This window comes from Dromaius novaehollandiae, chromosome 6 (assembly GCF_036370855.1).
Source record: "Dromaius novaehollandiae isolate bDroNov1 chromosome 6, bDroNov1.hap1, whole genome shotgun sequence".
Classification (NCBI taxonomy): domain Eukaryota; kingdom Metazoa; phylum Chordata; class Aves; order Casuariiformes; family Dromaiidae; genus Dromaius; species Dromaius novaehollandiae.
The window spans coordinates 4,937,701-4,960,466 of record NC_088103.1 but is presented as its reverse complement, the minus strand read 5'-3'; the positions used below and the strand labels follow the sequence as shown (position 1 = coordinate 4,960,466).

Here is a 22,766-nt window from a genome sequence, read left to right as displayed (position 1 = left end):
TGTTTGTACCCGCAGCTGGAGTTGGGCTGCGGGCCTTAGGGGCTCAAATGTCCACGTGCCAGAAACTAGGGAGACTGGGGACCCAAAGGTCAGCTACTGGATGGACTATGTGTTTAAGACCTGCTACTGGAGGGATACACCCTCCATATATGCATATATTTCCCACTAACAGACCTTCATCTTCATCAGCCAGAGGGGAACCAGAGGAGACTGTTGGTACTGTCTGTGTTCATGTGCTGAGTGTTTCTGTCTGCGTTGTTCTGTGTGACCAACTGCGTGTATATGTTTATTGTATACAGGAGTTTATCTGTGTGTCTACTGGGAATACATGCTCAGCCTCACTACTATTTGGACCTGGGGGCATGGAGCTGTGCCAAATTTGTGTTGTCATAAAAGATGATTAAAGAAGGACAAAAAGCTGCCTTTCGCCAGAATTAGATCTGTTCATATTTTAAATCAGCACCTACCCTGCAGGACTAGAAAAGTCAGCTTTGAACATTTTTCTGAGCTTCTGGGGCATTGTTCTGGCCATACTTTGGATGGGATCTGAGTGAAAAAAAATCTGTCAGTATTTTCCCCTTGCTCACTCTCTGATATGCAAGAATGTGCGTGTGGATTTTTTTTTTTAATAGGCTGGAATTTGGGGGGAGGATAAGCATTTTTTTTCCCTCATGTTCAGAATTTAATGGGAGCAAGAGATTATGAGCATGTATGTTTGCAACACCAATATTCTACGTGTCCCAAATAAAAGAGTCCAGGAAGGGAGTACGACAGATAAAACGATTCCTTGGTACTTTATCAACTATTCACTTTAGGCTCTCTCATTTCCAGATAGCCTTTCTCACGGGCAGAGGAAGGTCTCTGTGATAGAGAAGATCTCGAAGTCAGCCACCCATGTCTCTGGCACACCCACCACTGACAGCAGCTGAGCTTGGCATTGGCTGCAACACACCTCTGCGAAAGACCTGGAACCTACCTTTGCTATATGCTTTCGTGAGAGTCCAACACAGCACTCTCTGTGGAACTGCTCTCTCCAACAGCTGCAGGCACAGCTATATATTTCTGTAGCAACAGGAAGTTAGAAAACAGCACAGTGGCTGCTGGGAAGAGCAGGGCAAAGAAGGGTGAGGGGATGTGGCGGACAGATGAGTGAACTTTTGCCTTAAACATTTCTTGGTACATATGGTGCAAGCAAACCATAACCCCGAACAAGCCATCTGTTGCCGGCGGGAACAGGACTGAACTGCTGCGACCCCTGAAATGGTCTCCCTGCAACCATTCAGGACACACCAAGCCTGCGCTGAACCAGGGCACGATCGGGCAGAGACTTTGGGACCTGGACTGCAAATTACTGCTGCTTAGCACAACTTCTATAAAGCTTGCTTAGCATGAGTAGCTAAATTTGCTGAAGCCTTAGGCCGCACTCCCTAGTTCAGTGAGAAAGGGCCCCAGAGCTGGTGCAGGCAGGAAAGACAAGGGGGTTACCAGCAGTTTGCATTCCCATGCTTCACACTCCGGGAGGAAGGATGTCAAGGCATTGAAGTGAGGCCTGCTTGGGCACTGGGACCCTGGGGAGCAGGGCCTCCTCTTGCTGCGGAAACAATGCTGATTGGGGAGTCTGGGCTATCTCGGGGTCCAGATCATATTCCCTTTGTCTGGACCTTGGAAAATAACACCTACCGTCACTGCTGGGGAAGTAATAAATTGTCAGGGCTTTGAGAGATAAGGGCAAGACCCGAAGAATGAGAACGCATCTGTCAGCAGAAACCACAACAGTAAACAACCTACCTAGGGACCCAATAAGGAGCAGGAGACCCCAGACCTAAATATTACTATTGGTCCAAACTACTGCATGAAGGGTGGAGAGCTTAAGATTGGAAAGTATAATTGCCCAAGGATTTCTTTGTTCGGGGTCCCTCTTCGGAGCCACCCAACTCGAGCTGTAACTACTGCACGCGTGTCATTACAATTTATTTATTTAATTTGCCTTGATTTGGCTCCGAACTTTTCAGCGGGAACCTAGGGTCAGACCCTGCTCGAGTTGTAATTACTGCACGTGCTTCACTAAAATTTACACCCAGGGTGAAGAGGACCAACAGGACACCGCTGGATCCACGGGTGGTGATATCCCTCTCTCTCTCTCTCTCTCTCTCTCTCTCTCTCTCTCTCTCTTTTTCTCTCTCTCCTCCCCTTTGCCTTTCCCCACCTTTTCTCCCCACTCCGTGGAAAATAAATTTAAAAGGTTGTACGATATTTGACTGGTTTTAGCGTCTTAATCTCGTACTTGGGATCATAACGAAACCCCCCTGATATCGGATCAGGACAGGGGACTGAAATGTTATCAGAGGTTTTGACAGCTGAGTGCACAACCAGTTTCTTCCCAGGCTTCTCAGGCAAGTTTGGCTTTCCTTGAAATGGATGCAGGGATACTTCATGTTCTTCAGGGAGTCCCACAGGTTGCATAGGCAGCCCCAGTAAGTCAGCCTCCACTTCCTTTCTCCGCATACACCATTTCAGAAAGTCCATCATATCAGAAGCTGAACTAGAGAACAGTTTTTGCTTCTCAAAATGACTAAAAGTCTCTGGTCTATATTGTTAGCTCTGGCTCCCTGTGACTCTATGCACATCTGTGTATTCTGGGAGGGTCAGCGTGCCTTTCTGCATGTAGATTTTGGGGTGAGTGCCTCTGCATATGCCCCTAAATTTCAGAATATATCCCCGCTTGTGTGCATGTTCACAAACCCCTGAGATTCCTTCCCAATCACACAGGTACTCAGGAGGAAATGTGAGCCTGAAGCATTTTACTTTGGGGTCAGATTAGCTTGCTACATAAATATGAAAGAAGTAAAAAGTAAGAGTGAAGACTGCCTGGGGACGAAGAACTATGCCAGCAGTCAGGTGTTTTTTTTTCCTGGAAAGAGGCAGATGACCCTTTCCTGTGAGGGCTGGTGGTAGTCAAGCAACCATGAACAAACAAGCCATCTACTATATCTCCTCCGAGTCCACTCTTCCTAGAGGGAAAGTCCTCTCCCCTCCTTACCCCTTCCCTCCCCTTTCATCCCTGCCTTTCCCTCTTTCACCCTGTGAAAAACAACTCAAGGAGAGGTCTTCAGTACCGATCAGTGGAAGGCACATAATCTAACCATTATCCCTAGCAGCTTACTAGCAATTCTTATGTGCCTCCCAACATTTTTAGGAGTGCAGCTGGATATATACAGGAAAAGCACAGACGAAAGGACTCAGAGTAAAAGAGGAAAGAAGAAACAGGCTCGTGGTTTGTGGGAGGACTCTGAATACCAGAGTGTTCCTGAAGACCTGGTGTAGGCAAAGGGAAACTGATGGAGTCTCAGACATGCGATGACAGATGCTGTGAGTTCTCCCTGCGCTGGGAGGAATCCAGAATGAAGGCAAGGGACAGGAGGGAAACCCGTGGGAACATCACTCTTTCTCTCATTGGGAAAGTAATGCTCACTTCAAGAACCTGGAGGCTGGTATTACATCAACCGCCTTAAATACTTTCCTGGGGAGGGGTGAGACAAGAAAGAGAAGGACTCCTTAAAGGGAATAGCAAAGGGAACAGCAGCTGGAAGTGTACACTGGCACTGTACATGGTAACCATGGTAATATTAATAATCAGATCAAGTAACACAGTACAGAATCACATACAGTTATGAACAAGATGAAATATTGCTTTTTTCTCCAGTAAGTCAGGACTGGGTTTTGGGATTCACGAAGTGCCCTGCAGTCTTCTGTAAGTCTTACCTGAAGTTATCAGATAAATTTGTAAAGATCAAATGAAAAGCCGGCTTGTCAACCTTAGCAAGCAATATTCCCCAGACAAACAAAATAAAAAAGAAATTAGAAATAAGATAATATGAAGTGCAACTAGCCATGTGGTTAAATAATAAGGCATACTAGATTAGAGAAAGTAAACAAAGAACAAAAACAAAGAAACAAAAAAGACAAACATGAAAAGGGCTTAATTAAAGCAGAAAAGTTGAGGAAAAACCTCGTGAGACTGGCAGTAACCTATACAAAACAGGAAATATCAAAAATCAAGTACTGTAACCAGAACAACTAGAGCAGCCTTGGCTGCAGTGACCATGAGATAGTGGAGTGCAGGATCCTGAGAGGAGGGAACAAGGCGAATAACAAGATCACAACCCTGGACTGCAGGAGAAGAATCTGCTTGAAAGAATCCCATGTGTCACATGTAAAACAGTCTCGACACGTGAAATTTCACTTCTTCTAATTTATTGCCAGTTAACATAAATTTTAATTACTGAATCAGGTATTGAGACATGAAGACATAGACAATTAAGCAAACACTTAGGGAAACACCTTTCTTCCCTCTTCCCCAGGCTCAACGTCAGTCTTGTCTCTTTTCTCCTAGTTTTCGCCGCACATAATACTCAGTCCCTCTCAATTTCTTTAGTGAGTGCAAAATGGTTTCTTTCTGCTGCTCCTTGTTTCTCACGCTTCCTCTGTTGCTCTTTGCATTTTACTGCTCGTCTGCTCTGGTGTAGGTTCCCCTATGGGCCATAGTCTCTTTGGGGCTGCCCCTGCTCTGCCATGAGTTCCTCCACAAGCTGCAGTCCCCTCAGAGATGTTCCTGCTGCAGCGCAGGTTCCTCCATGTGATCCTCATCCTTCAGGGGTGTTCCTGCTTTAGCATGACATATCCAAGGGCTGCAGTCCCTTCAGAGGCATGTCTCCTCTGGCATGGAGTGCCTCCCTCCAAGAGTGCATCTCCAATCCTCTCCCTAACAATGTTCCCTTCCACGTGTCTTCTTTTTGCATCTCCTCCCACATCTCCTCCTGTGTCTCGTGCCCCCAGCAGCTACTGCCCTTTCTTAAATATATTTGAGCAAAGGTGCCATATGCCCCTTTGGCTGGTTGAAATTTTGGAAGCAGTGTGTTGTTTTCATCTGCTTCAGAGATGGCTGGAACCAGCTGTGGCTGGTTCATGACCTCCCACACAGGGCATCCCTGAAGTCCCCTGCTACCAAAACCCTGAAACTTCTGCCCACTGCGCCATAAGAGATGGTTCTGGAGAGGAGAGGGTTCCAAAAGAGCTGGTGGATTTTCAAGGATCACCTTCTCCAAGCTCAAAAAGAGTTCACCTGAACATACAGGAAGCCAAGCAAAGGTGTCAGGAGGCCTGCGTGGATGGACATGGAGCTCCTGACTAAACTCAAAGATAAAAAGGAAGTGTACAAGTGAAAGCAGGGTCAGGTGACCTGAGAAGAGTATAGAGACACTGTCCGAGCACACAGGGATGAGGTTAGGAAAGCTGAAGCCCACCTGGAGTTCAATCTTGTGAGGCTTGTGAAGGACAGCAAGAAAGACTTCTACAGGTACATCAGCAGCAAAAAGAAGCCTAGAGAAAATGTGGGCCCTCTGCTGAATGGGAATGGGGACCTGGTGACAAAGGACATGGAAAAGACTGAAGTAGTCACTGCCTTCTTCACTGCAGTCTTTACTAGTAAGATATGCCTTTAGGAGTTGCAGGCACCTAAGACCAGCGGGGAAGTCTGGAGCAAGGAAGATCAAGGTCCTTCTTGGTGGACAAGGATCAGGTTAGGCAACATTAAAACTAACTGGACATACACAAGTCCGCGGGACCTTATGAGCTGCACCCTCGAGTGCCGAGGGAGTTGCCCAATGTCATTGTGAGGCCACTCTCAATTATCTTTGAAAAATCATAGTGATCAGGGGAGGTTCCTGAGGACTTGAAGAAAGCAAATGTTACTCCTATCTTCAAGAAGGGAAGGAAACAGGATGCTGGGAACTACAGGCCAGTCAGCCTCACCTTGATCTCTAGGAAGCTGATGGAGCAAATAATCCTGGAAACCATTTCCAAATATTTAAAAGACAAGAAGGGGATCAGGAGCAGTCAGTAAGGGTTTCGGAAGGGGAAATTGCGCGTAACTAACCTGATAGCCCTCTACAATGAGACAACTGGCTTGGTGGATGAAAAGAGAGCAGTGGATGTTATTCTAACTTGATTTCAGCATGGCTAAACTGGAGGCCAGTCACTAGCGGTGTGTTCCAGGGTTTGCTACCGGGACCAGTACAGTACAAATACAAAATGAAACAATTTCATTATGACCTGGGTGGTAGGACAAAGCACATCCTCAGTAAGTTTGCAGACAACACAAAACTGGGAGGAGTGACTGACACACGAGATGGTTGTGCTGCTACTCACAGGGACCTCGACAGGTTGGAGAAATGGGCCAACAGGAACCTCATGAAGTTCAGCAAAATGAAATGCAAAGTCCTGCATGTGAGAAGGAATAACACCATGCACCAGGACGGGCTGGGAGCTGACTGATTGGAATGCAGCTTTGCAGAGAAGGGCCTGGAGTCCTGGTGGACAACAAGTATAACACGAACCAGCAATGTGCCTTTGCGGCAAAGAAGGTCAACAGCATTCTGGACTGCATCGGGAAGAACTTTGCCAGCAGGTCAAGGGAGGTAATCCTTCCCCCTTGCACAGCACTGCTGAGGCCACATCTGGAGTGCTGTATTCAGTTCTGGGCTCCCCAGGAAAAGAGAGACATGGACATACTGAGGCAAGTCCAGGGAAGGGCAGCAAGGGTGATTAAGGGATTCAAGCACCTGTCATATGAGGAGAGGCTGAGAGAATGGGGAGTGTTTAACCTGGAGAAGAGAAGGCTCGGGGGCAGTCTTATCAATGTGTATAAATACCTGACGGAGGGGAGCAAAGAAGCTGGAGCCAGATTCTTCTCAGTGGTACCCAGTGACAGGACAAGAAGCAATGGGCACGATTTGAAATACAAGAAATTCAACTTAAACAAAGGCAAAAAACCTTTTCACAGTCAGGGTCGTCAAATGCTGGGATAGGTTGCCGAGAGAGGTTGTGGAGACTTCATCCTTGGACATATTCAAAACCTGACTGGATGAGGTCCTGAGCAACCCGCTCTAGTTGACCCTGCTTTGAGCAGAGGGGTTGGACTAGATGATCTCCAGAGGTCCCTTCCAACCAATACTATTCTGTGATGTGGTGATTCTGTGCCCCTCCTCTCCCCTCCAAGAAAAAAAATAACACATCCACACGAACAAGGGGCAATTACACCACGCAAAAGTAACCTCTGAAGAAATAATGTATCACAGACTCATTTTGATATGGCATGAAAATACTTGAAATATAAATAATTTGAGGTCCAGAAAAGTCCTGATGAATGCAAGACAAAATTAAACTGACAGTGTGTTTGGGACAGCTGGTCCCCAGACATTGTTAAAAAAATCCCAGCTCAATTCTCTACAAGTTTATGAAGAATAAATCTGGAATCCAGTCCTTGAAGAGAAAAGGGCTCGGACAATGCAAATTGATCCACATGCATTGTCACGAGGTATGGACAAGTTTTAACAAGACAGGAGTATTATTACATCATCTGCCAGAAAAGCCATGCTATTTTCAATTTCTGGCAACTACTCTGTGGTTTCCTTATTCAGCAGTGAAAGAGCAGAGAGGAAGAGAAAGACAAAATCCAGCAGCTCTCAAAAGACATGAAAGAGGGGTGTCACCTGGCACTGAAATGAAGACTCAAATGTTTTTGTATGACTGTTCATCACTGTGTGGACTAGATATCACAGTGGTTGAAAGGAACTGAACCACCCTACACAAACTGACTCCTGGAAGAGTCTAAAGGTGCAGCATGGTCCACTTCCTCACAACCTCTTCTTCCCACAGACAACCGCAATCCCGGGAACAAATTTGATGCTGACCATGATTGAAGCAATAGGACGATTTATCTATGCCAGGCCAGTTTTCCTTGCACACAAATGTGGATGTTGGGTTGTCTTGCCAGCCATTTGATTTGGAAGATCCAACTGTCAGCTCAAGTTCAGCAGGTGGGGTTTTGCTGTAGTTTCCATCTGAGCTACTCATTGTGTCCCCTCTGAATCCATTAGAGAGAAACAGGTGCTTCTAGGGAGAAATTTGTCTCTTCCCAAGGTGTTTTAGACAGATAAAGTAGCTCATTCAATTACACTTGGGACATTACTCTCTCCACAACATTCAGTTGACTATCTCAAATGTAACGCCTGGAAGCTCCTGGAAGCCAGAAGCGTAACACACCACGTGGTTGAAAGGCAGCTCCAATTTTCCCCTACCAGCTACACGGACCATCACCCACATTCTGCCACTGAGGACCATTCTTGAAATGAACTCCTCTCCCTTCTTCCCAGCTTGCAACAAACCGTCCCTCTCTAGCCACTACCTCCATCCACCTTTGAAGTTCTCCTCCCCTCCTCCCTTTTCCATAGCTGTTTCTTCTCCAGCTCAAAGACTTTAGAAACCAAGCATTAATTTCCCCTTCAACCATGTGGTCAGTATTCTTCTCCATGGCCTGGTACTTTTGATCACAGATGCCTTTGTCTTTGGCCTTAAAAGCTGCAGTTTCTTCCCATTCATTTCCTCCTCACAGACCATTTCAAGGAGCATTTTCTGAGCTTCTGACACGGAGAACACCAACTCCTCCCACCATCATAGGAAACCTAACTGAATGCATTCATTTTAAAGGCCCTTCATGGACTACAGATTGCTATTGGAGACAGGGGCTGCAGAGTCTCTGCTACAAGACTGTAAGAAAGCCTTAGAGCTTTAGGCCCTGGAAAGGGCCAGCAAACCAATGTCTCCAGGGAAGGGGGAAGGGCTGGTGTGCCTCTTGGGCCACTTCCAGCTGTGGGATTCTCAGGCCTCTTTATGCCATGGTCAGCAGCTGGAGGTCTTCCCGACCCCTTGCCCCCACTTTTTTTGGTTTTTTTGTTTTGTTTTGTTTTGTAACCTTCAGTGCCAGCCTTCAGTATCACTTTGTTAGATGATGAAACTAACAGTTTTGTACCCTTCCCCGGGCTGTTCCTTGCACTTGGGCAGGTCAGTCCTATACTACCTCATACCTGCATTATCATCTTCCTGCAAGTGTCAAGTTTCTCTTCTACCAGGACATTGAGAAACTTCCCTTCCTTTGCACCCTACTCCAGCTTGAGAGCAGTTACAGAGCCACAATGAGTCATATTTCCTTGGTACACCACCTGCACCTGTTTCTGTACCCAGGTCTTTTTTTTTTTTTTTTTTTTTCCCCTTTTCCTTCCTTCTCTATAAGGCTGTTAACATGGGGTTAGCATAGAGATACTACCTCAGAGCCATTGCATATTGATTTTGAGGACTGTTCTGTTTAAACCCTCTCTGTGAGGGGAAGTGCTCATACACTTACCTCAGTGCAAATGCTTGGTTAATGTTTCAATTAAATTAAATTAAAATGGTTAATGTTTCAATTAAAGGTAATTTGCCTGTATCACGTGGCTGTGTTTACACCCTTGCATTGCAAGGCTGTCTTTTACCTCATCTTCAGCGACAGTCAGATAACCTCTAGCCACCACACCTCTGCTTCCTGGATAATCACTGAAGTGGCAGTTGCTTTATTGTCCAGCACACACAAGAGGAATGCATTCACACAAAGTTTGTCTTCCCCCACATATTACATTCCACACAACTCTTTAGGTGCAGGTGGCACTAAGGTGCAGAAAAGGGAAAGTAGTATGTCACCTTGCAGCCCACACTGACAGTCCACTAAAGGTCTTTCCAGGAACTGCTAGGGGGACTCTTGTCTGCAGTGGATCTTGGCTTGCGACTCAGGGGATATGAGGCTTACTCACATTTTAAGTGCAAAACCGCAATATGGTAGGTCAGTAGCAGATCTTGTGGAGTAACTTGCTAAGCAAAAAAACACCAGTAATACAGATAGCTGGAATGCTAATACCAAGCAGCAGCAGGTTCTGCAGCAATAAGCACAAGACCTGTGCTTCTGAATCAGCAGTGGTTTTACAAGGCTGACTGGGGTCCTCCCAAGCTTATGGACACCAGATGAGGGTCAAATCCCATTTGCTTTATCAACAAAGTTGTGTGGGTACAGTTATCAGGACTGCATGCGAGAGAGTTAATCAAGCAGTATGAGCTGCACGATCGGGGGAATTGTTGAGTTCCCTAGCAGACCATCCAGGCCGGGCAGGACACCCTAGAGTGTACCATGCCTAGCCTGGGAAGAAAATCAGCCAGGCTGTGCTTGGATCTCAGAAACACATTCGTATTTGAAACCATTCATCGAAAGGTTGGACAGGTATTTTTCAGGGCGGGGGGATCCTTTACTGTTGATTTTGTCATTATCTTAGAATGAAGCTCCTGACCCACAGGGCACAGGGTTATTCCTGCTCTGTGAGGTGGCATTTGACAGTTCTTGAGCCATCAGCTCAAACTTTGTGGAAAATAAGGGGTTTATGCAGACAGCCTTTTCAGAATTTTCATCCTGAAACAGTTTCAGAGGGGGTGTCTCCAGTTCTGCCTGCCTCAGGTGATTTTTATGAGAACCACATTCAACTCCAATCTCACCAACGTGCGTGCTGTAGAAGCACAGCCATGTTGCCAGCAAGTGCCTAACCACTGTGCAGTTCTCCTCTTTCCCTTTCTGACTGAGTATTTAATCGCTACCTGTAAAGTGGAACAGCTGCAGGAAAGGCTTGGTGAAGGGTGTGTCTCCATCAGTTCACGTGCCGCAGTTCACTGCAAGTGCTACCTATGTTGGACCTGTAGGGATGAGCCTGCTTCAGCTCGGGAGCCACAGCCCTCTGCATGTTGCTGGCCTCTATCTCCAAGGCAAGCATGCACACATCATGTCTTTAGCCCCATGGCTGGGTGCCTCTGCCCTGACTTTGGAGTGGCTGGTTTGGATCTTCCCTCAGGCACAAGGGCGACTTAAAAGCTGAATCTCCAGCATTCCGGGGAAGTACTGACTGCCAGCTGTTCAAGGACAGGTATGTCAAAAGGTGTCAAATGGGCACCTCTGTTTTACAGCAAGGAAAGACTGATTTCCATCCCAGATCTCCCTTCTCTCTCTCTCCCTCTCTGGAGGGGTGAGCTTTAGGCACTTAAATTGGTCCTAAATGTTTTTGAATAGTAGCTAGTTGTCCCATTTACTCAATTGTGTAGGTCAGTCTACAGAATGAGAACCACTTGTGATTGTACAGCTCCAAGGACTGAAGGTCTCAGCAAAACTCCAGATATCCTTGCCCTCTGGATACAATTCTCAAATGAGCCAAGGGCTTTTCCCCTGGACTCAACACAGTATGTACAAGAGCGGCACCTTTGGTCCCAGATCAGCTCCTGGTATCCAGGCTTTCAGAGCCCTGAGGGCACAAACGAGCTATACCGGCCCTGAACAGCCTCTGTTGGTCCCTCACACACCCCTGCCCAGGGCCCAGGACCCCAGACCCCATTCAGCTCAGCCTGGGGCTGTCAGTCCCTCTCCCTGTGATGTGCCGTTCTCCAGATTCTCCATTCTCCACATTCATGCAGTGCCATTCTCCAGCTCCACCACAGCCCTTCCCCAGCCTGGCTGTGGGCCCTACCTGGCCGTTGCGGGGCTGTTTCTGATGCCGGTTACCCTCACCAGGCCTGATCCAGACCCCAGCTGGGGGATCGACTGCCTGGCCTGGCCTCAACTCGTCCCTGTCCCCGCAGAGGTGTCCAGTGCCCGGGGCTGGGGGATTCACGTGGCTGTCCCCTCCCCGATCTGCCCTGCTTCCTTGCTGGGGGCAGTGGGATCAGTGAGAAGTATGACTGTGTATAACTATATCAACTGCCTTCTGCGTGCAATAGTAATATATCCCCTCGGCCCCCCTACCCCGAGAATCAACAGTTGGAATCCATGGCTGGATTTTCAGGTAGTGCAAAGCAGTGAGACTCAGTTGACAGTGCTGGGGCCTTGCAAAGAAAAAAAAAGGAAAAAGAAAAAAAAAGTTCTGTTGCGTGCAATTGACCTGTACCAATTTGCTCTTCCCGACGATCTGTCACAGTGAGTCATGCTGGAAAAAAATGGAGATCATTCCTTCTGGAACAGACCCAGGGCTATCTGTTGAGCCAAACACTATTCCTGTTGTTTTTATCAGTGTCTCCAGAGTGAGTGGAAATGATTTGTAGTGTGTGCAACATAGGTTGGGAGGACAGAAAGCACTGAATGGAAGTGTTTGAACTGTCAGGGAGCAGTGAGGGCTGGCTGCTTTCTAAGGGATGGGGAGCCAGGAACCAGGGGGCATCCCACAGCTCAGCCCTGAGTTCCAGCAGCCAAACCTCCAGTATGGGGGATGAACATGAACATCTCTCTCTATACAAATATATCTCTACCTAATGAAGAGCAAGCCTTTCCCCTTCTCAAGTTACCAAAAGCAGGATTAGGACTCCCTGAGGCCCCGAATTACTCTCAGCCCTGGCCCTCCCAGAAAGATAACAATTTTAAAAGCCCAGGTTTAGCCCAGTCCCCATCTTGCTGGGCAACAAAAAAATAATTCAAAGTGAAAAAACAGACTGCTTCTGCAACCCAGAAGAGTTTTGCTAAGTGCTGTAGACTAGCACTCAAACACTGAACAACTCTGGGCTTTCCATTGGGCTAAAATCCATGAGCCTTCCCAGAGCCACATCACAATCCTGCAGGTCCCAGGGGATAAAACCCCCACCCTTTTGCCCAGTCTTGTTCGGTCCTTGTTTGAAAGTCTGCCCCATTTCTTCATGCATTCTATTGGGCACATGACTGCCTGTCTCATCTGAAATAGTGTGTGGCAAAAGGGAAGGAAGAGGCACTTTTTGTAAGTAGGTATATCACAGTGTTGAGAACCTGGGAGTGGCACAGTGACATAAACACTATAAGGCCTCATACAAAAACCTGAGACTGCAAAAGGAACAAAGCATTTTGAGGAAGAAAGCAAGTAGAGTGCTGGAGGAGAGAACTACAGCATGCGCTTCCCATTTCCATTTCTTCTGGATGGATATTGCTTACTGAGTTTCCTCAAGAGAAGGGAAAATGGTTACTTAAAAGTTTGGCCTTGATCAAGGCATCTGAAATCACTCCACTACAATATTATTGTTTGCTTCCCTCCCTGTTTTGGAAGAAAAAGTGAATTTTCACAAATTTCATGGCATTCCATGCATGGATCCTTGGGACAAATATCTGGCATTTCATTCCCTGATTTTATACACTTTTAGAGTGTGATAGGGAAAGTGGATTTTATTTGACTACGTGCAAACAGTGTGCAAACAGACAAGCTGGTATTTGGAAGTGGAGTCACCGTCTCAGTTGAGCCAAGTAAGTTCCACTTCTTTTACTACTACAAATGTATTAAAAGTTGGGGATGGAGGTGGGGCAAGGGGATTGTGTGATTTGGCAGCATAACGAGATTTTTTTTGGCTTCTTGGCATCTCTGGAGCATGCATGCTCCAACCAGGTGTTCATTCTGAGTCCTCAGCTCATATCTACTTAACAAAGCCTCCCAGGAAGAACAGGGCTATTTTCCTAGCTGTGTGCATCATCATTACTCCACAGATCTTCAAACCCCCTGGAAGTATGCACTACAAAATTTAACACTGTATTGGTTATGCCCAGTCAAGATGGCATCTCAGCCCGGCTTTAGGATGCAGTTAAAGTAGTTTGCTTTCTGTCGTTAGAAATTTTGACTCTGTAGTGCTAAGGTGTGTGGAAAGGAAAAATGTAGATGCAAAGGGTTTCAGGAGAGAATAGTCCCCCCTATAGAAAGGGAGGACGTACAGATTTTCTTAGCAACTGCTTGAAATGTGAGCAAAATCTGAGAAAGACCCTTTATATTTAGAAATGACACTCTTCTGAAGGTGCTCTTTACAAGTATGGGCCATCTTCCTAAGCTTTTGTGTGGGAGCATGAAAGTTAGGGCAGCAGGTGAGTTCGCTGGGTTGATTTCTACTGTCCTAAAACATCCAGCTGCTTACTAGCCCTTCCCCTCCAACACACATGCACGCAAACACTGCTTTCAGTGCTCCCCTTGGCTTCCAGATGCTGAAACAATTGTCCGGTGGCTTTTTACATCCCTATTTACAGAATCACAGAATCACAGAATGGTTGAGGTTGGAAGGGACCTCTGGAGATCATCTAGTCTTACCCTGCTGCTCAAGCAGGGTCACCTAGAGCACGTTGCACAGGATCGCGTCCAGCTGGGTTTTGGATATCTCCAGAGAAGGAGACTCCAGAGAGGCATGGGACTCTCTTAGATGCTGGCTCACATCTGCCAGCCCCATATAGCTGTCTCCAAACCTGCACGGCATCTAATAGGCCACCACATCTGTTTTGGGGCAAATGAATCCCACCCCTATCCTGTGGGAACGGGAAATCCAAAGTTACCATTTTGAAAAAGGCTCATTCTTCTCTACTAATATATCATCATCTGCAAATGTAAGAGCAGAAGATACTACAAGCTTCCAGCAGCCCAACCTCAATCTAGGCCAGTATAAACTGGGCAGTTATCAGCCACAGAGGTGAAGTCTTCCGCCATAAACACCAGGGCCTTCAAGAAAAATCAGCCAACAAAAGCTAGGTGGCTGGGTGCAAGACTGAGTAACGGCATTGCCTTTTCAGAAGAACACAGAAACCCTCACATGAGGTCCTGGTTGCCCACAAAAAACTGTCTTGTATGCTTTTTAAAATAAGGTTATTCTGAATTTGAGACATGTTGTATTAGCAATTGCTGTGTCATGACTCCTGTTCTACAGGAACCCCGGGAAAGAAAAATCTTCTGCAGACAAGTAGGTTTCAGAAACTGTTGGTTCTTCCAAAGACAAGAACAGACTTTCCAGATTTCCAGACTTCTGACAACCTGTCTCTTTTGGTGCTGTTTTTGTATTGCTATGGAATGTGTTCAGTGGAATTTAAAGCAGCTAAGAACAGACATACCTTATTTCTTGAACCTCTTGAGATTTCCCAAACACAAAAGCCATAGAAAACAGCCACTGAGAGTCACTACACTGCATCTACTCCTAAGGATTCAATTGAGGAATAGCTAAGGAATTATTTGGATCATTCCACATAAACTTTTCATTCAGAAAACCGTAAGAGAGCGGAATATATAGCCAATTCTGTGCCTTTGTAAGATTAAGGGGAAAAAGAAGTATAACTGCTTGTAGAACTATATTAACTCCCTTCTGCATGCAATAGAAGTGTATCCCGGTCAGGAGCCAGGGGGGATCCCACAGCTGGCAAGGCAGGGAGGACCTTGCCAGCCAGTGCTCAGCCCTGAGTTCCAGCAGCCAAACCTCCAGCATGGAGGATGAACATGAACATGTTAGAAAAAAACCAGAAAACGGGGGACAAACATTCCAGTGATTTCTTTTGATTGTTTTTCTCCTAGTTTTCCACATTAATGGCAGGGATAGGTTTCACTGGAAGTGTCTGTGCCTAGTGGTGTCTGAGATGCCCAAAGGATCTACAGGAAACCTATTCCTTTCTGAAGGGGTAGCAAGAGGTAAGACAGGATGCATGGGGTACGTGGAATAGCACTAAACTCCTCTGTTTAGGCAGACTGTCCTTGATCTGCTCTTTGGGAAACAGGAAGAAATAGTGACAGAAAGACCTTCAGCTGTCAGAGAACAGTCCTGACTGGACTATCTCTGACCTGTAGGTGATCTGGCTCTCAGAAAAGAGAGCAGCAAATAAAGTCATCCTCAGATGATGCTTCTTTTTTCAGAGAATCAAGAAGAGTCTGCCCTGGAAGTCATTGCACTTAAATCAAGGAAGCGCAAACAATACAGCAGCAAAGTGAATGCGGCTTGTTTGGCAAGGACCTTCTACTCTAAGAACATCAGCCTTGATGTACCCAAGGGTGACACTGTATATGACCTGAAGGCACCTCTTCTCACATCAGAGGGGATGTACAGTACCATGAAGGTAGTTGTGGTGGAACCAGATACAGAGGTGACCTGCAAGGCTGTGCACAAGGGGAACAAGACTGCAGCCAGCACAACCCTTGCAGGTACAGTGTTATAGTCCAAACACAACCTGTTTCTGGGAGACACATCCTCCAACATGTTTTCTTGCTCATGCTAGGAAGTGTCTCCTTTGAGCACGTAGCAGTAACGAGCGAGAACAGTCAGGAAGGTATGCAGGTCCTTAATTAGATGGTGCCAAGAGATATTAAAAAGCACCTAACATAGATGGAGTTTTCTTCAACTCAACCCCCCCCCCCCCCCCCCCCCCCGGCTCCCGGCCAGTATTTGTGAGTCTAGCCTTGTCTAAGGCAAAACATTTCCAGGCACAGAAGTATACGTGCCTGCAGGAAGAAAGCCTGAAATAGCTTTCACAAAAACAAAAGTAAAAAAGTAAATATGATTTTTTCCCCAAAATCTTTTCTGGTTATTTTTGGATCATTTTTAATGGAGAAAAATTTTTCTGTGGTAAAGATCATTTTAAAAGGCTGAGAAAACAGAACTCAATAGTCCCAGGGGATTTTGTTTGTGATGATCGCCCATCTGATTCTCCAATACTGCTTGTCTGTTGCTGGGGAAGGGGGTCATACATATACTTTGTGTGATTCTTGTTTTATATAGCTTAGATATACTTCATAGTGTCTTTTTTAATCATATCACAGAAAAGAAAGCTGAAGAGCTGGTAACAGTGGATGCTTGCAGCGTTATAGACACCTCTTCAAAAGGTTAGTTGCCAAAAGGAACAGTGGAGTTAAGTTACTTCATTGGGGATTCAATAGCAATGCAAGAAAACGTGTTTTCTTTGGTACCAAAGCGTCAGAACTGCAAATCCTTACCTGCTGTTTCAGGTTAACTAGTTAAATAGATGACAGTTTTCCATGAGATAAGCAACAGGAAGTAAGATCCTAGCCAGTCAGACATCTCCTCTCTTCCCTGCACTGGCCACATTCCTCTATTATCTTTTCCTTTGCTCCTGCTTGCCTCGTCTGTCTATGACCTGCCGATTTTTCTTGTTTTGTTAATACCAAGACCACAATCTCTTCCCTCTTTTCCTTCTTTTTAAAGCAGGTATCAAAATGGAGAAAGCAAACATGCTGTTCATGGCTGTCTTAGGTTTGAGAGTCCTGCTGGCAAAAAGCATCGCCTTCAATACGCTCATGAGTATCAGGCTGTTGCTCTTCTGAGGCAGGGAAACACATGGTTCAGGCCCTGGGAACATAAGAGGCAAGTGCAGGGAGTGACTGTTTGACTTTGTATCCTTCTGTAACCCCACAAAGAGCACGTCAGTTCAGCTGTTCATGTTTCCACTGAATAAGTCAATGTTTGCAGTGCCTAACACATTGGCGGCACAGCCCCAAATTGCCTTTGTGCCTGTCTGCTCCAGAGCACCTCAGGCTGTATCAGAAATCTTCTGCTGGCTGTTTCAAGTGGCAGGGCACAAAGTCTGGAGAAAAGTCAGGACCGGTAAGGGATCCAAAGGGAGGATCCCAAACTCAAAAATGTGAAAAGAGGAAAACAAAAGGAGGAGGGAGAATTTTTAAGATAATGTACCCAAAATAACACAAACAATTGTCCCATACATTCTCGGTTAACAGAAACTAGGCACAACTGCATTAAATGTCAACAAGAATTTAAAATAAATACTACTCTTTCAGGTACTGGGGAAGTGAGACAGCAGTGGGCTAAAGAAGAGCAGGAGAGAACACATACCAGCGTAATTTCAACATCATGGGTCCACTTTGCTGGCAATAAATATCTAAAGCCTCACAGAAGCCCCCAGTCCCTGTAGATCTATCCTTCCCTCCACTTCATTAAGGTGCTCTTCAGTTAACACCATTTGGAAGTTTTCTTAGACATTTAATACTGTTGAACCCTTGTCCTGTTTGGCTAGTTTCATTAACTGTAAGAACAATTTTTGATATTTCTTACTCCCAGTGAACCACAAGAGTTTTTCCTCATTCCTCAGGTAAGCAGGAATAGTTAGATCTGCTACTCCTCTATCCCTTGCATCAAAACATCCAAGCTGCCTAGTTTTGAAACATGAAAACTGAACTTTAGACCTGCTATGCTTTAAAAATAGCATGCCTGGTCGTATTACATTATTGTCTACAGAAGTAATGCTCGACTGCTTGGGGATCCCATCCCAGGCACAGCAGGAATGTTATATAGTTTTAAAATTTTAGAGGCTCTTATTAGTGGTAATTTTCTAGAGTAGGTGATTAGATCTTCACTGGACCTGAAGTGTTCACTTCAGCCAGGGATGTAGTACTGTTTTTATTTGCATCTTTTCTTTACAACATGTATCTTTTTTGTTAAGTGTATGGTACCCGTGTTTCAGATGTCTGTAGTAAGTACTAAAATAAAGTTTTATTATCAGGCTTTTGTGGTTTGTGCTGTGCCCTTTCTTCTGAAATTTCAGTGGGAACTCTCAAAATCCAGCTGTCTTATCCAGCAACCATCGAGATCTAGAAATCCACCTATTACAGCCTAGATTTCCCTGAGAGAGAGAGAGAGAGAGAGAGAGTGTGTGTGTGTGTGTGTGTGTGTGTGTTTGTTTTTGGTTTTTGTCCCCCCACCCTCCCATTGGACTTTCTGCAGGGAAAGAAAAGGCCTCTTTGGCACATTTAAGAGACTTCAGGAAGGCTAAGAATTCTGGCCCCACTGGGTTTGAATGAATTTTAATTATGCGTGCCCTTTGCAGGTGACTCAAGCTCAGAATTGTGGATCATAGCAAAAACAGGGTGTTTATTTTCTACCCACTGATACTGGGAAGAGAACAACAGGAAACACTGTGGTGTGGTTTGATAGACTGTTAACATAGCAGTTTGTCTGGCAGTCAAAAAGACCCCAACATGCACATTCCCCAGCTTTCTCGCACAAGCTGCAAGATGCCGCCTGCTTGAAGCAGGATACTGTGGTTAAAACGCATGACTAAATCACACTGTGCAAGACAAATTCCCCCTTGCTTTTAAAAAACATGCTAACCGCTTCCTGGGGAGGGGGGGGCAGGGGGGGACGCACGACACAAGGTTTTTCAAATCCTGACTGAGGCACTGCTGGCTCTCAAAGAGCCCCCAGAGTGCGTATGGCCAAACCTGTTCTATTAGCCATGGTAAGTTCAGTTCTTCAAACCCTCACTCTATCCAGAAGATGTGACATTTGTATGGACAGTGCTAAGAGAGAATTTTTGTTTTTGTTTTTGTTTTTTTGTCAAGTGCACTACCCTGAAGAAAACTGGAGGATTTTGCGCACTGGTAGCCTTATCGATAAACACAATGAACTTTTTTTGCATTGCACTCTCCCCCATAACATTTCTCAGTTTCATTAGTAAGATGCAGAGTGGGAGCTTGACTTGTGGGCCTCAGGACCACTCAGGGCATGAGTGTTTCCTGAGTAGTCCTTGGCTCATTTGAGAGCATCAGCAGAATAAAAGAAGAAGCATCTACAGGAGTATGATAACCAGAGGCACAGCATTGCCTGATACCACCACGCAAGATAAACCTGTCACCTCCTCCTACACATCCTGGGGCTGCTGGAGTAGGCCTTTCGCCACTGGACTCCAGAGAGCTCCTATGCTCTTGACCCATTCTGAGACACTGGTATATCTGTTATGTTGGACTTCTCATGGTAGGTAATTGCCATGCATGTGTGAATCACCCTTTTCTTTACCACCACCACCCCTTTTCACCCTCCTCTTCATAGCTTTGAGTTTGTAACTTTATAAGAACTTAGCAGAAAACTATAGCAGACCAGTAGTAACTCTGAGTGTGATTACACTGCACTGGTGCACCACAGGAAAAACGTGCCTCTCTTATTCCCCATAAAATCCTACTTTGTGGCATTAAATTAAATAACATCTTTTGTGGGTCATTTTCCAAGGAGTCATTTTCACCAGCTTTTCCTAGGCCTGTGATAGCATTGCCTATCTGTATTTTTTATGGAAGCTTTCCCCCTCTTTCTCTATCCACGCAGTTGTCTCTATGTCTGCCTGGTTAACTTGGAATTAAAAGTTGTAGAAATCTGAAGCTGTAGCAATGTATGGGAATGTGACAAAAACCTGAAACCTCCACCTATTTGGGGGTCCTTCCTCTCAGGTCCTCACACTGCCCAGCAAAGTTGTCATGTGTCCCTTTTACAAATCCAGCAACCCTATTAATATTTCTTACCTCCAGTAGATTATTCCACCCCACTCAAAAGCTGGGATCTCATGGGAAGTGTGTCTTTTTTGGCCAGAGCTCCCATTATTCAATCGGTGCAAGACTTTCTAGTTGCAGCTCTCTCCTGACAGCTCGTTTTCTTGAGGGAGATAGATAGAAAGACGGACAGGTACAAAAGGGTGTTAAAACAACCTGATTGTTGAAATGATGTTCTTGGCAATTTCTTGGGCAATTTCTTGATGTTCTTGGACAAAAAAAAATGAAACCAACCGCAAGAGCAACTCAGGGAATAGACATGTCAGGGACATGTCAGGCAGCAGTGTAATCATACCCCATTGTACACTCTGGGCTCAAATTCAGTTGCCAGAACTTAGATGCTTGGTGCTGGGAAACCCTGTGTCCAAGAAACCACAAGTGTCCACCCCCCCCCTCTCCCAGCCCAAGCTGATTTGATGAAATGAATCTTGTTAGACTTTGGATATCCTAGAAGATGATTTGGGGTGCTTGGCCTTGCAAGAGAGATCTAGTAGTCAAATTATAAGGGCCACAGGAGCCCAAAGCAGAAAATGCCTGGATTTTTGCTGGGTGCCTTGGATCCACTGAAAATACAAATCAGATTAAAGCAAAATAAGGAACGCCTTTGTTTACTCATAGATAGTGGAGGTCTGAGTCACCAACACTACTTCTTGTTAGGGGACCGCGCTGGTCTGATTCCCAGTGGTGCACATAGAGGTATGAAACACTTTACCCCTCGGGCATCATGCAAGCCATGACTCCCTTAATTATCTGGCTGAGGCATTTGTATCCTGCACCCATAACGACTGGCCTCAGAAAAATAAGGACTGAGATTTTTATCAGGTTTATCTTGCGTGGTGGTATCAGGCAATGCTGTGCCTCTGGTTATCATACTCCTGTAGATGCTTCTTCTTTTATTCTGCTGATGCTCTCAAATGAGCCAAGGACTACTCAGGAAACACTCATGCCCTGAGTGGTCCTGAGGCCCACAAGTCAAGCTCCCACTCTGCATCTTACTAATGAAACTGAGAAATGTTATGGGGGAGAGTGCAATGCAAAAAAAGTTCATTGTGTTTATCGATAAGGCTACCAGTGCGCAAAATCCTCCAGTTTTCTTCAGGGTAGTGCACTTGACAAAAAAACAAAAACAAAAACAAAAATTCTCTCTTAGCACTGTCCATACAAATGTCACATCTTCTGGATAGAGTGAGGGTTTGAAGAACTGAACTTACCATGGCTAATAGAACAGGTTTGGCCATACGCACTCTGGGGGCTCTTTGAGAGCCAGCAGTGCCTCAGTCAGGATTTGAAAAACCTTGTGTCGTGCGTCCCCCCCTGCCCCCCCCTCCCCAGGAAGCGGTTAGCATGTTTTTTAAAAGCAAGGGGGAATTTGTCTTGCACAGTGTGATTTAGTCATGCGTTTTAACCACAGTATCCTGCTTCAAGCAGGCGGCATCTTGCAGCTTGTGCGAGAAAGCTGGGGAATGTGCATGTTGGGGTCTTTTTGACTGCCAGACAAACTGCTATGTTAACAGTCTATCAAACCACACCACAGTGTTTCCTGTTGTTCTCTTCCCAGTATCAGTGGGTAGAAAATAAACACCCTGTTTTTGCTATGATCCACAATTCTGAGCTTGAGTCACCTGCAAAGGGCACGCATAATTAAAATTCATTCAAACCCAGTGGGGCCAGAATTCTTAGCCTTCCTGAAGTCTCTTAAATGTGCCAAAGAGGCCTTTTCTTTCCCTGCAGAAAGTCCAATGGGAGGGTGGGGGGACAAAAACCAAAACAAACACACACACACACACACACACACACACTCTCTCTCTCTCTCTCTCTCTCTCTCAGGGAAATCTAGGCTGTAATAGGTGGATTTCTAGATCTCGATGGTTGCTGGATAAGACAGCTGGATTTTGAGAGTTCCACTGAAATTTCAGAAGAAAGGGCACAGCACAAACCACAAAAGCCTGATAATAAAACTTTATTTTAGTACTTACTACAGACATCTGAAACACGGGTACCATACACTTAACAAAAAAGATACATGTTGTAAAGAAAAGATGCAAATAAAAACAGTACTACATCCCTGGCTGAAGTGAACACTTCAGGTCCAGTGAAGATCTAATCACCTACTCTAGAAAATTACCACTAATAAGAGCCTCTAAAATTTTAAAACTATATAACATTCCTGCTGTGCCTGGGATGGGATCCCCAAGCAGTCGAGCATTACTTCTGTAGACAATAATGTAATACGACCAGGCATGCTATTTTTAAAGCATAGCAGGTCTAAAGTTCAGTTTTCATGTTTCAAAACTAGGCAGCTTGGATGTTTTGATGCAAGGGATAGAGGAGTAGCAGATCTAACTATTCCTGCTTACCTGAGGAATGAGGAAAAACTCTTGTGGTTCACTGGGAGTAAGAAATATCAAAAATTGTTCTTACAGTTAATGAAACTAGCCAAACAGGACAAGGGTTCAACAGTATTAAATGTCTAAGAAAACTTCCAAATGGTGTTAACTGAAGAGCACCTTAATGAAGTGGAGGGAAGGATAGATCTACAGGGACTGGGGGCTTCTGTGAGGCTTTAGATATTTATTGCCAGCAAAGTGGACCCATGATGTTGAAATTACGCTGGTATGTGTTCTCTCCTGCTCTTCTTTAGCCCACTGCTGTCTCACTTCCCCAGTACCTGAAAGAGTAGTATTTATTTTAAATTCTTGTTGACATTTAATGCAGTTGTGCCTAGTTTCTGTTAACCGAGAATGTATGGGACAATTGTTTGTGTTATTTTGG

General features: G+C 45.4%; 1 pseudogene; it reads left to right on the top strand.

Annotated features, from left to right (window-relative positions):
- LOC112996342 (Ig heavy chain Mem5-like) overlaps nucleotides 1-17,361 on the top strand; it is a 31,067-nt pseudogene extending 13,706 nt beyond the window's left edge.
- Nucleotides 17,362-22,766: the final 5,405 nt, after the last annotated feature.